This window comes from Rattus norvegicus, chromosome 11, assembly GCF_021556685.1.
Source record: "Rattus norvegicus strain SHRSP/BbbUtx chromosome 11, alternate assembly SHRSP_T2T, whole genome shotgun sequence".
Taxonomy (NCBI): domain Eukaryota; kingdom Metazoa; phylum Chordata; class Mammalia; order Rodentia; family Muridae; genus Rattus; species Rattus norvegicus.
The window spans coordinates 36,927,918-36,942,941 of record NC_141544.1 but is presented as its reverse complement, the minus strand read 5'-3'; the positions used below and the strand labels follow the sequence as shown (position 1 = coordinate 36,942,941).

The 15,024-nt window shown below is 36.4% G+C and overlaps 1 long non-coding RNA gene across 1 annotated transcript in view; it reads left to right on the top strand.

The window, feature by feature from the left end:
• LOC134480960 (uncharacterized) overlaps positions 1-14,822 on the top strand; it is a 172,293-nt gene extending 157,471 nt beyond the window's left edge. Inside the window, exon 4 of the long non-coding RNA XR_015633001.1 lies at positions 14,492-14,822. This is a non-coding gene — a long non-coding RNA (uncharacterized LOC134480960). The remainder of the gene's footprint in view (positions 1-14,491) is intronic.
• The last annotated feature ends 202 nt before the right edge of the window (positions 14,823-15,024 follow it).

Sequence of the window (15,024 nt, the reverse complement as noted above, 5' to 3'; positions counted from 1 at the left end):
TTTAACAGAACAGTATTATTTGATTTTTCCCTGGCTCCATGGCCTATTTAGTTTTAGGTTTTTGACCATTTGAACAATATTTGGCATAGGTCAATCCATATGGAGTCTCATTGCTGAGAAGGAAGTTGACAGAAGCCTCAACTCTAACCTAGAAGGTATCTCTAATTGATAACCACTTGTAAATGAGAAATTATTATCTACACTAGAGTCCCACTGTGTATAAAAAACATGTTTAAGGGTAGGCCCCACATCTAGAAGGCCAATATAACTCTATGGCATTCATGGGAAGTTTATTATTATTATTAAGCCCTTTCTATCTATTTATCTTTCTCTCTCTCTTTCTCTCTTTCTTTCTTTCTTTCTTTCTTTCCTTCTTTCTTTCTTTGTCTCAGTGCTTCATCTGGGATTTTTCCTTATATATTATGGTTTTTTTTGTTTACATATTATGGCTTCCACTTTTGATGTAATAGGTTTTCTGTGTGTTCTAATGTGTGTGTCTCTGCATCTGTGTTTGTTTCTCATACTTATTGTTTGCCTGGTTTTTCTTTTTTTTGCACTTATCTCATTTGTATTCTTTTATTTTTTATCATAATTTTAGATGCCTATTTGTTTTCTAATATTAAATAGAAAAATATAACAGAGATTTGGGTGGGTGAGGATGATCTGGGAGATGTTCAGAGGGAAACCATAATATGAAGAAATCAATTTTCAATAAAAATATATTTTAAATAGACAAATGTATAAAATATACAAAAGCAAAAAACCACAAATTCAAGAAAACAAGTGTTAAAAATGAGAAGAAATTCTATGGACTACAAATGATGAGTCTGTCATAAAAGATTATATGAAAAGCCTCTGAAAATTAAAAATAGAACTCTCTTATGGAAAAAGATCACTCATGGATACAGAAGAAACAATGGAGGCACATCATTCCGGGATACTTTATTTAGTTACAGCTCATTGTGTAGAGAGGGAGAAAATAGCCTTGTAAATAAAAGAATATGTCATTGTTAGAGTCTGATATTAAGAACTTGTGGTATGAATATGAAATTGGTGTCTAAAAATACTGACACAGAAAGACAAGATTATCAATATTACATTGGAGAAAACAGTGGATTTTGAGAGGAATAGGACTGACATTCCAGGATGACAGAAAGGAGGTAAATAAGAAGAGAGCTTCAGATGTAGAAGAAATCTTTGACAGTTCCCTTCTGTATACTCCATCAAACATGCATTTTATAGAGTGATGGGTTCTCTCTACCATCAGTATTTCATTCCACATGTTAGAAAAATGGGGAACGATTGGCCAGGGTGAGTGAATGATTGATAGAAATGACTTAGATAAGTCATCTGGGACCTTTTATCCATGTAGTGCTTGGCTCTGTATTACTTGGCATATTACTAAAAATGCTGCAACAGAATCAAGCAGGTAATTGCCACAGGCACAGAAGAATTACTGTCAGTATGCAATGGCCCTCTCACATTTTTTTTTTTTTGTGCAATACATGCTGGCAACAACTTCATGCAGGATTTTAGGGTTTGCAAACATATTTGTAAAATGCTGGGTTCAAAAATGGCATTCTATAATATGGTGTGATACTTTATGCTGAATACTTTAATCTGAAGAAGTTTTGGAAGCCCCAGGGGCAGAGTTTCTGCCCGCCCTCCACTTCTGTGTCTCTCACCATTTTTCCCCCGAGAAGCAGGCACAGTGAGAGGAATTCCTTTCCTTCAATATGAGTCATATAAACTAGAAATGTCACTCTGTCTTTCTGTGCTTTTCTATAGAATCTTGTTATATGCCAAGTTTAAAGAGACCTTTAGGTCTCTCTCTCTCTCTCTCTCTCTCTCTCTCTCTCTCTCTCTCTCTCTCTCTCTCTCTGTAAGGAAAGTAGAAAGATGACCAAGAGATGAATCTTTAAGCACATGATAAAGTCCTTCTTCCTGATCATAAAGTCCTCCTCATAAAGTTCTTCTTCCTGGTTGCAAACTGTAGTCTTTCCATTGTACAGATGCTAAAACTTTAACTGGTGATCACTTTAGAGTCACTGTTCCATGGCTTTCAATCCTGAGAACTGCTATCTCCTAAAAGCTGCAATATTGTCCCAGAGGAAGGAATTGCTCTCTTCCAACATATGTATTTTTAGAAGTGTACAATCAGTCCACTGCAGTTGGCTTGACCTTGAGATGCCGTTCCAGCTTGCCTCTGTAGCCAAATATACAATGCTTCCATGCTGTGTTTCATTTGTTCTGTACAACTTTCAGGTAATTTTTTCACTGTGCAACAGATAGTGCTCAGGGCTCTGCACATGCTAGAATGTCACTCTGTTAGTGAGGCACACTCCTCCTCCTCTCTGCGGTTTTGTTTGTTTCATCTCCTGCATATAGAGTTCTCTGCAGAGTAATTTCTCCTGGTTAACATTTTAATATGCATCATATCTCTGCTTAGAGTTCACAGCTCGATTTCCTTTCTAGGTCCTCAAAGACGGAGCTGTGTGTTTCATCTCAGGTACTAGCTGACTCCAGGAAGTATACCACATCAGCATGGTACATCCTCACATGTAATGAATGACAAGACTTCCTCACTGGCTTCATCTGTGACCATTTTCTGTCTGTTTGCATGTTCCTTCCTTCAGGATGGGTTTACACAGTTTTTCAAGCTAAAGGTAGATACCCAGTGAAAGTTTGATTTCAGTCATCCCAACCCTACACCCAAACTTGGGTAGAATTAGTATAAAAAAATATTCCTTCTACTCATTCAGAAAAGTAGGTTAATATTCCATGAAAGGAATAATCTTTGAGAAGTTTCTGAGATGTTATAGCATTTCCTCTTCAACTCCTTTAAAACATTATGTATTTTGTGTTGTTTACTCATTTTAACATTGCTCTTTGAAGAAAAAAATTGAAACATATACCCTCATTATACTACATGCAATATATGAATTTAGCTTAATTTCTGTTGCTACTAAGACAGATAAAATATATCTTTACCTGTATTGATACCTCTAATGTCTTAGAGTCTAGAGTAGTTAGGAATACGAAGTCTTTCATATGCAATACTCATTTTATGTAAGGGAGAAAGAAAGGAGGGGGTGGGGAACAAATGTAGGAACTCCATAAAGTTTTGCTGATTAAGGCATCAGTTCATTAGTTTGGAAACAACTGATCTTTTTGGCTTAATATAAAGACAAACCTTTTTAGCGGGTCTGCTTTTGCATGCACTTACAATATAGTTTTCTTCATAAGTACCTAACTAGCACCTTCGTTATCCCTGGGCTAAATCTTTCTACTTATTTACATGGGATTGTACATATTTTTGCATGTAAAATTTTAAATAAATTATGTATGTCATTATTTTATCCCCTGCTTTCTGATTGGCCATTTCTTATTCTTTTGATATTGCTTTGTATAAGCTTAGAATAAAGCAGAACAAAATATGTCCCGCACTGAGGATTAGGGTTTAGCATAGAAATTGTTTGTGATGTAAACCTTTAGGCTTTGCCATTCTTTAATAACGTTCACCATTTTCAGTGATTTAAATAAAGTCATATTCTTGGGTTAACGTTAGCTTGGCTCAGTGTGTAAAGCACTAGGATGTAGAAATCAGTAGGTAAAGCACATATGAATTTTCATTATACACATTAGCAGAGTTGATCAAGTCATCCTGTTCTCTGTATAGCTTTTGCTTTAAACTTTTATGAATAAAAGTTGCCAGTAACAACTGCATTATTAAAACATCGAAGATTTTATTTTTTCTCCTGCATAATCTGTATTTTGTGAGGCAGGGACCAGTGATTTTGTTTGAGAAGAGTCAGCTTCCGTGTATCTGAGTGGAACTCAAGTTTTATCACTTCTTTCATTTATAAGCTATCCAATTTTAAGTTACAAATTTGATAAGACCTTAAACTATAAAATTGTTGCTATATAATGTTTTAATAGAATGAATGCCATTTAAAGTTACGGTCATAAAAATGAGACATAGTCCACTTCGCGAAGAATTTAATTCCACCATAACGCTGAGGGTTGTACTGCCTTCACCCAATAACCTGACCCTAGAAAATGCTATCATGGAGAACATTGAAAATGGTGGAGATGGAAATATGTAAGATGATTTCAGAGAAATTTAGGGGAAAAAGTAGAAACAAGTGAATTTTAATAGATAAATTCAAGTTTCTGAATTGAAACCAACTAGTTCTTGTTATTTAAAGTATATAATGTTTTCCTTGTAGCCCCTACATATTTTCTAAGTGATGATATAAAGAAAACCATTTCTATCTTACTGAACCTCCAATTTAAATAAGAGATTTTAATCATTTTTTTACTTATATGTATGAGTGTGCTTTTCCGAGGGTATATTATATACGTGAAGGTGAACCTGGTGGCCAAAAGATGATTGATCAGAACTCAAGTACTCTGAAAGAGCAGTGTTTCTTTCTTTCTTTCTTTAAAAAAGGATAGCATTTCATTGGTGCTGGCTTACAGCTTCGGAGGTTCTGTCCATTATCATCATGGTGGGATCATGGCAGCATCCAGGCAGGTATGGTGCAGGAGGAGCTGAGAGGTCATCTGAAGGTCACTAAGATAAAGACTGACTCCCATGTGGCTAGGAGGAGTGTCTCAAAACCTACCTCTACAATGATATTCTTCCTTCAAAGGGTCACTCCTAATAGTGCCACACAAAAATTCCAGTCACAGTGGATGGATGGGGCCTGTTCACTCCTTTCATTTAACTTGCTTTAAGCTAATCAGATATAAGACCCTACACTTGAATACAGCCACATTCATAGGGACTAAGGAATGAGGTGTCACTGTACCAGCAGAGAGGGTACAGAGTGCAGCTGATAAGGGGTCCTTCAAAAACCCATCACTTAACGAATGTTTTGTCTTCTAAGGTTAAGAGCAAAAATATTCCACCTCTCACTGTATTAGTCGCTTTCTTGTGTTGATAGTCCACTTTGAGGTTAGCATCTCTCCTATCCATTCCTGTCCCATCACCAAGCATCAATGCCAATTGTTTGGAACAATGGTTACTTACACCTCCTGTATAAGCTCAGGTGTTTGAGCCTGCTGGGCAAGGCTAACTGTCCTGAAGTTGTCTGGGGATGGTTTCAGGACTTTTCAAGAAGAAGCTATGTAGTCAACAACAATACTTCCCAAAGCTTCTCTATGGCAGGCTCCCTGCTCACCACTGGGTTTTTAATGATTGCAGTGTCATGACTATGGTCTACCTTTCTAATGACTAAAACCTGTGTCATGCTTGGAGGTACCATGTCTAGATCTGTGTCACAAAGCTCACTCCTGTAGATGAGTGAGAATAGGTTGCTGATACAGGGCAATATCACACACAGGATTTAAATTACTACACCAGGATAGTGAGATCCTCTCATGTATTCTATACACAACCCCACAGAAATGGCCAGAGACAAGGCCAGGTAACTTCTCTTAACTGCTTAAAGGACTTGCTTTCTTCTCAGAGGTGTGATCTCTCTTTCTCTGAGATTTGTCCTGTAGTGTATTCTGTCCACAGTACCTTTTGACTCTTTGTGAGGCCCTACTGAGAGCTGCAGGTTATGTAGTTTGTTTATGTATATGTTTGTATAGTGTATATAGTATGGATATGTTTGCGTGTATGTGCCTACATATGAGTGTGAGTGTATAAGCTAGAGGTCAAGATCAGATGTCTTCTTCAATTTCAATTCCTCTTATTCTCTGAGGCATTGTTTTTACAGAACCTGAGAACCTTGCAGATTTGGCTATGCTGGCCATCCAATGAGTTCTAGGGAGTCCCTCTCCCACTCCACACAGCACTGAGCATCCCCAATCTTTAACCCCTATCCTGCTTTTGCCTTTCATGATGCTGCAAAATTTGCTTTACTTTTCTAAACCTTTCCTTTCACATTGTTAAATGTCTACTTAACAAAGATGTTCTTTTACATTTGAAACTCAAAAAGGCTTGTGTTTTGAGGGCAAGGGTAAGGGTCATAGTTCCTGGCCTAGCAGATGAGCGTTTCCCATGATTTAGAGTCTACCTTAATCTTCATCGTATTTGTTTTTAGAGTAACTGAGGAGACGTCTGGAATGGCAAAGAGCTGAGGCAGCAATAGAGGCTATACAGAGATGGGAGGCTGCAGTGGGCTTTGTCCCATCAGAGACCGAAGTGGGCTTTGCCCCGCTAGAGGCTGCAGTTAGCTTTGATCCACCAGACGCTGTAGTAACCTTTGTTCTGTCAGTGGGTTCCAGGATAGCTCTGCTTCTGACCACATAGAGAACTATTTGAAGGACCCATTCTCCAGGATTCTGAGACTAGTCTTGGCGAACACTGGCACTCTTTTGAAGCCCTTAAAAGAAGTCATTTCTCATCAAGTGCTCCTGGGCCTCTTACATAACCCTCAACATTCCCCCCTAACCCACTGAAGCTGTCTTCTGTGCCTGTACATGTCATACTTCTGTGATTCTCCTTTGACCTCTGTCCTTGAATGACTGTGAGAGGACTTTGTCTGCTTCCTGCTTATTTGACACAAGAACAGAGTTTATATTGAAGTCTCGCTGTTAAGGAGCTGGAATTAGAGGCCACTTCGAATATCCTTGAAGGAAAGAACACACTCTAGTCTAATTAAAAAGAATCCCAGCTTAGTAAATGGAATGACACGTTCGAAAGCATATGACTCTCTAAGTGACCTACATTCAGGAAACTGAGAAAGAGACACCTTACTGCACATGGGGTGTGATATAAATGATATCTGACACCACTGCCTTTTCATTTCTGAACTGTAGTAATAATTAGCTAAGAATTTAGCAAGTCTTGGTAAACACTAAGGGAAAACATATGATTTTATTTTTACAATTTTGGTATATTGATGTCTTAGAGTTTTACTGCTGTGAACAGACACCATGACCAAGGCAACTCTTATAAGGACAATACTTAATTGAGGCTGACTTTCAGGTTCATAGTTTCTGTCCATTATCATCAAGGTGGGAACATGGCAGCATCCAGGTAGGCATGGTACAGAAGGAACTGAGAATCCTACATCTTCATCTGAAGGCAGCTAGGAGAATACTGCTTCTAGGCAGCAAGGATGAGGGTCTTAAAGCCCATACCCACAGTTACACACATACTCCAACAAAGCCACACCTACTCCAACAGAGCCACACCTTCTAAAAGTACAACTCCCTGGGCTGAGCATATTCAAACCATCACAATTAGGTTCCAACATTTTAAATGTCAATATCATTGAAGTATGACCAATAGCAGATCCATGTATTTATGCAAACACCCATCCACTCACCCACCCATCACTCACCCACCCATCCACTCACCTACTCGCCCATTCATTCATCCACCCATACACTTACCCACCTATCCATCCACTTGCCCATTCATCTATTCAGGCACCTACCCACTTACCCATCCATTCACCCATCACCCATCTGTCATCTGTCATCTACGTCTTATCTATGTTTATATCTCTGTTTTTATTTCATAGGCACTTAGAAGTCAGGAATGCAACATAAATGTTGTTATTACTATTGTTAGAATAGATATTATTACAAATTTTTGAGACAGTTTTACTTGTTTTGTGAAAGCTTTCCTGGAATGTAGTCTGTAGATTAAATTGACTTCAAACTCAGAGATCCACCTACCTCTGTCTTCTGAGTGCCGAGATTAAAGTTGTATATTACCACACCTATCTCAACACACATTTTAATTCTGTAGTAATTCTTATGTGAAGAAAAGAATAGAATAAGACAATAAAGTATCGATTTGAAATCTTTAAAAGTTCTTTAAAGTTTTAAATATGTAGTAATATTGAGTATTAATAAAAACAAAGCTCTGAAATCCTACAGAATAACAGCAGCAAATACATGTACTCTATTATTGATTTATAATGATATATTTAAAGGAAGTATTTTCTCAAATTTAGTTTTTACTGTATGAATTACAGTGCTACAAAATGCAAAGGAATTCTAAATAAACATCATTAATTGAATATATTGCTTTTGCTGATTAGCAAATTCAGAATGATGTCTTGTGATTTTGTTATCACTTAACAATGGTAAATAAAATTTGCCATATGTTTTTAGCCTACAAATGATGACAAGATGACAATTTTTTAATTAACTTAGGACTTGGTCATTTTACCCATTTAATGCTTACCAGAGCTTACACATTCACATATCTGATTATGTGTTAATGCTTGATAACTTGACATTTTTGAGATACGTTGACAGGTGGAAATTGAAAACAAATTCTTAAAAGGTTAGTTAATTACACACAATAAATTTTGTTATGCAAATGTTGGAATAATTTAATTTTCTAGCTAATCATATTAAGTTAATAACTTAAAGTGTACCTTTTATTTGCTCTGTTAAATTACCAGTCAAATAGAAGATTACTTAGTTACAAGAAATTTTATGTTTGTAAGTGTTTTGATCTTTTTATTCTCTTATAAGTAGTATGGGAGTATGGCTTTACTTTTTTCTTTGTATCCTTGTCAATATTATATTTTACTTTTGTCACAAATTAAATTCTTGAATGCTTTTGTCTACTTGAGACCTGTATAAAGTGATTTAGTGTGTAAAACTATTTTTGTCTCACTAATTATTGAACTCCAAATTATTTATTTTTATCTGCAAACATGATTAATTTTGATAAATTTTATTTTCTCTTATAGTATAAATTATAGAAGACAAATATAGTTAAAGAAACTATACATATTGATCATGTAATAGGATCATATATTGCAACTAGCTTCCTGTTCTGCCTTTCAGCTGGTCTAAAACCATTTTCTATTTAGCTTTCATTTCTCCTTTACCCTTGTGTTTTAGTCTGGTCAGTTTTATGTCAATTTTGACACAAGCTAGAGTCACTGAAAGAAGGGGATCTTGATTGAGAAAACACCTCAGTAGGATCAAGCTGTAAGCAAATCTATAGGGAATGTTTTTAATCAGTACTTGATGGGCGAGGGACAGCTTATTGTAGTTGTGTCCATCCCTGCGCTGGTGGTCCTAGGTTTTATGACAAAGCTGGCTAAGCAAGACATTTGGAACGAACTAGTAAAACAGCATCCTGCCATGGCCTCTGAATTAACTCTGGACTCTAAGTTCCAGCTGTACTTGAGTTCTTGTCTTAACTTCCTTTGATGATGGGCTAGCATCTGGAAATGTAAGCCCAGTAAACCTTTTCCTACTCAACTATTCTTTGGTCATGGTGCTTCATTCTAGCTATGATAAGACTAACACATTGCATTTTATACATTTTTTCTTTCATTATGTTGTAAACAGGCAACAGAGAAGACATTTTAAAATCTAACTTAATTTTATTAATTTAGTATCCAGAACTATGAATAGAACCCCAAACTCACAAAGATTCAAATTCCTCCTGTGTAATGGCACAGTGTTGGTATGTAATCTCCACACATTTTCCCATGTGTTGTAACCTCTGTTTTGCTTAAAATCCCTTATACAATGTAAATGATATATGAATATTTATGTTACACATATTTTCATTTTTATTACCATTGTTTTATCATTACCATGTCCCACAGATGTTTGGTCAATAAGGTTGTCTGTATAGAGAAATTTATAGTAAATATACAAAGATGAAGGCAATTGTAAATTTGTCAAAAACTGGGGTTACAAAATTATAATTGTGTAAAGTTTTAAATATTTACTTAGTGCTTTCCTTGTAGCCCTGGATGTCTCAGACTAGCTTTGAAATTACAGCAATCCTCCTGCCTCATGGTTCCAACTGTTGGGATCAGACTGAGCACATGGACCCAAATGGAGGGGTTAGAGAAAGGCGTAAAGGAACTGAAGGGGTTTGCAACTCCATAGCAATAACAACAATATCAACCTCCAGAGCTCCCAGGGACTAAACCACCAAATAACAAGTACACATGGGCAGATCCATGGCTCCAGCTGCACATGTAGCAGTGGATGGCCTTGTCTGGCATCAATGGGAGAGGTGACTCTTGGTCCTGTGAAGGCTTGATTCTCCAGTGCAGGGGAATGCCGGGATGGGGAAACAGGAGTGGGTGGGTGGGTGGGGGAGCACCCTCATAGAATCAGTGGTAGAGAGAATGGGATAGGGTGTTTGTGGAGGGGAAACTGGGAAAGGGGATAACATTTGAAATGTAAATACACAAAATATCCAATAAAATTTTGATTTGTAAAAAAAAAGGAAACTGTAAGTCACAAATAAATTCTTCTATTAAAAATAAAGGCATGGTAATCACACCTGGGCCTCACTATTACCTTGTATCTTAGCTCCTCAATATATAAGTAGATGTACACACAAGCATGTTACATGCAAACACATCAGACATGTTGCTTTGTAGAAGTTTCAATCTTTTAGCTTTCTTTCAAGTCTCCAAACAATCATATCCTTTGTATCACAGAACTTGTCTTCAATGGAGTGAGTTTTGTCTTTTTTTTTTTTTTGAATGTCCAAAGTGTATGTCTTTTTTTCCATCTTTATTAAATTGGGTATTTCTTATTTACATTTCAAATGTTATTCCCTTTCCTGGTTTCCAGGTAAATGTCTCAGGATATGCTGCCTGGTCCTTTCTTAGTCCACTCACCCTCCAGTGCTTAGATCCAAGTCAGTCGTGTTCATTACATATTCTATGCCTCTATTTTTATCATACTTTTATAGCTTGATTTTTAAAGGCTAGTTTCTCTAGTAGGAGGTGAGCTTTGAAATGAAAATGACCCTTTCCATTTTTTATTCTCCTGTTTGATTCTCATGCCGAGGAGTTTTTGTACTGCCAGCAAACACTTAGCCTATGTGGAAGGCAGAGTCACCCAATGAGAGAAAATGAGAACACTGCATGTATTCTTCTAACTGGGAGATGCAAAACTGATTAAAGTGGTTTCTGTCAACTGACTTGGAAGGCACACATTTCTTATGAATGTACCTCTTATGACTTAAAACAAAAACTTGTAGTACTAAAATTATGATAAAATTTAACAAGAAATGGATTTCAAGGGCGTGTCTAGACACATAAAGTTAAGGGGTATAACCATTCCATTATCAAACTGAAAAGCTGGGTCTTGAATTACAGAAAGCAAGACTTGGTTGTTGTGACAAATAGAGTTAAAAATGAAAATCATTGAGAGGCATGGTGGAGATTGTTCTGTTAATTTTCAAAGGGGAAGAGTAAGAAAATAATGCTAGAGCCTTTGTACATTCTCACTAAAATGCCATTTCTCATGACCAAAATATCTGTACTTGAACATGTGTAAATTAATATGTGGCTAGAACTCTTCATTGTGTTTCAAAATATAAAAATGACCTGAAATTGACATAAAATATCATATAGTCAAGGTACAGCTGTGGCTCTGCAAAACACAAGGGAAGGGAGAAATATAATTAATAAGCAATTTAAAAACAAACAACACAATGTATTGAACCTTTACATCTTCCTTATTTTTAAGACAATTTGGGGATCAGTAGATGGTAGATGAGGTCTTTCTCTGAAGTTCTCTCTGTGAAAATGGTAATTCTCCTCAAGTGTTCTGAAGAAGTATCTTTGTTGAAATGACACTAGTCGGGGCTGGGGATTTAGCTCAGTGGTAGAGCGCTTACCTAGGAAGCGCAAGGCCCTGGGTTTGGTCCCCAGCTCCGAAAAAAAAAAAAAAACCAAAAAAAAAAAAAAGAAATGACACTAGTCAAGGAAGAGTAAGTTAATACCTCAAAGAAATTAAAAATCAAGCATTATAACTAGAATGCAGAAACCTTTGTTTAAGATACTGTCTTTGCTTTTGGTTCATTTATTACTCACAGAAATCACTCTCTTGATGGAATAAACTTTTCATTTCCCACCTGCTCTAAAGAAAGATGCACAGGTTTCTGAAACTTACATGGTGTTAGGTCCATCACCTTCCTCTGGTGCCCCTCATCACATGAAGAAGTTGATGTAGACTTACTCCTACCAAACTGCCTATCACAAGACAATTTCAGTGAATATTAACACTCAAACATTCCAAGTTGGAGGGAAATATTCTCTTATGCACTTATAAACAACCACTGCCTTATGTTACTTACTCAGTTAATTCGACCATCTGTGATGGTTTGATTCTATAACTTAAAACTTTTTCAGCCACAAAGATTCTGTGGAAAAATTATAACATATCCCTCTCTTTGTCTGGCTTGGGTTCTGTAACTCATTCTAAATTGTTACCATTTAAGCTTCAATTTCTTGGGGTAAGAAGTTGGATATCCAGCAATGTTTATGTTGCATGTGCACCCAATTTTTAACATACAGTCCCAAGGAAAAACTGAGTATAATGGTGTGTGCTAGAGGGAGCATAAAGAGGGCCATCCCATGCACTCCATATCTAGTAAGGTAGCTAGCCTAGGCTAATTGGTGAAGTAATGAGAAACCATATCTTGAAACTGAGCAAAAATGGCATGTAAGAGATGAGAAATGACACAGGAAGTTGACTTCTGGCTTTTATGTACAGGAGCACACACATGAATAGGTGTACTTGCACACTCACCTGCACATGCACACAACAAGGAGGAGCATGCACACACTCACAAACACATTCTTTCCATGTTACGGATATTTCTCTATTCATATTCATAGAAGTGGGAATAAGTGTTGCTGAGGGAGCAGGATTGTTGGGATATACAACTAGTAAGAAAAGTTTATGTAAAAATCCAACTTTTTTTTAAATAATTACATGTCCTATGATATCTTTTTGCTGGCCTCGGTTTTCTTCTTTTAGAATCCCACTCACAATCCTCCTCTGCTGTCATCAGTTTCCTTATATTAGAAGCTGTAGAGAAAGAAGAGGCATTTTTATTCCTCTATCTCCTTCCCACTTTTACTACACTCTGCTTCTTTTGTAAGCATTTTCATTGCTTATTTCCTCCATCTTTTCTGTTGTTGTTTTGTTCCTATTAGTAAATATAATTAATCTCTTAGGAAATCAGATTACTCGGTAGAGAAAGTACAATCTTTCTGATGGTACTACCATAAATTGAACTCTTAAGACAGCATTATATATACATTACCGTCTCTTAGAATTTTGGCTTAGTAAGATGTTTAAGTTTATGATCATTCTCAGGAAAGAGTCAAGGAATGTGTTATGCACATAGAGAAACAGATTCAAATCATTGACTTTAGCATACCTCCACTATTTATGTCTGATTTATTGAATATGATAGCAAACTGAAATGATGATCAATAAAATATTATGGGCTAAACATTGCATATTATATTAAAATAAACATTTTCCACAATGTGTTGGACTTTACTGCTGTGGAAAGTTAATGTGTGACTGTGTATTACGAAAATCATAATCAGATTTAACTTGTAATATTTAAGTGATAATACAGAGTGCCTCTCTTTAAATTTCCATGGTTTTTCTTAGTGTTTGATTGGAATTTGTGTTTTTATCCTCCTCATAGTTTTAATTATGAATCTGTAGACAAATTGTAACTGTAGTGCGTTAAGACTACAGCCAGCATTGTGGTTACAGGTCCGCTCTATTCACACCAATCACTGAAAGGTAGCATTTAATATTTAGTGGAAGTAGTAAATGAGGCTGCACTTGGAAGTTTTAGGATTGGCCATTTAACTCTAAGACTGAAAGATAAAAAGAGCTGGTACTTTCCTCTGGGCACCTCTTTGGGATGGAGAGAAGGATGTGAATACCTGTCTCCTTGGTTACCCACAGCCCATGGGTCTCCATCTTATACCTCCTGCTCCTTTCCCTAGTTCTCTGTACATGGTATATCCTCAAAGAGATTCCTTTCACCTTTCCACCTCTTTAGAGAGTTTTTAAGTTTCGAAACCCATTTTAAATGACATGTTCACAAAATATCTTATGCCCTTTCATCTGGTAGATCAGTCAACAGCCTATGTGTAGTCCCGAGTACTTCTTTCTGGATCATTACTTTTTAAAATAGGTTCATATACTCATAGAAGATGCTCTGTGTGAGTTGCCACTATATTGAAATGATATGCTTATTTGTGGGAAAAAGAGGAAAATTAGAGATGACACCTTTAATTGAATTGTAGAGACTATATTAAGTTGCTTTTTGACTTCTGACCTTATATAAACAACCATGGGATTATTTTTTTCCATCTGATAAAATTGCTTTCCAAGGAGGTTAACTTATTTGACAAAAGTTGCATTACTGACAAGTGATCGGATAGAGAAAGTTTAGGCCTAGCTTATGAAAATGTAGACTTTTATTTTAAACCAAATCCAACGAGGTACATAGCTTTCTTTTACTTTAATCCATTTTAGGATTTAAACTATATTCCTTTAAGCAACAGTCTTCTACTTGGGATGAATGGTAAAACATTTTATTGAAACAACTATCTTTTGAACTGCAGTCATGACATATCTGGATGTTTGCTCTACAAAATCTAAAAATCAATATTGCATTTTGTTACTTTCACAAATCTATGTTTTATTGGTAACCAGAGAAAAATTAATTACCTATTTAATATTTCTGCTGATTTTTGTTTTTCAGGAAATCTGAAGCAAGGAAAGCATCTGGTGCTATTATCCTTAAACACAGAGAACTGATGTTTCCCCCAGCAATGCACTCTCTTCTTCTGCTTCTCTGTAAAGGCATTTGATTTGCTTTTAATTTTCAAATTCATGCTTTCCTGGGAAACTGTATTGTGACTTGTCTGCTTCATAATTTAGGAAATGACTTTTCCTTGTCTTTTTAAAAGTATGCCTGATGAAAAACCACCATTGATCATCTGGTTATTGCCTAAGGGACTTTTGTATCATTTTCTTCCCAGGCCATGCTTAAAACGGTCCTTTCACTTTCTTGAGTTTAAATGCAGTTTAACTACAAATGTGTCCATGTGCGTTGTGTTTGTACTTACAAGAATTAAGGACTCAAAGAGAATTTTTATTGTTGTTGCTTTGGGAAGTGTGTGCATGTGCGTGTGTGTGCATGCTTGTGTGTATGTGTGTGTGTGTGTGCGTGTGTGTGTGTGTGTGTGTATGTGTGTGTGTGTATGCTTGTGTGTGTGTGGGAATGCAACCTTT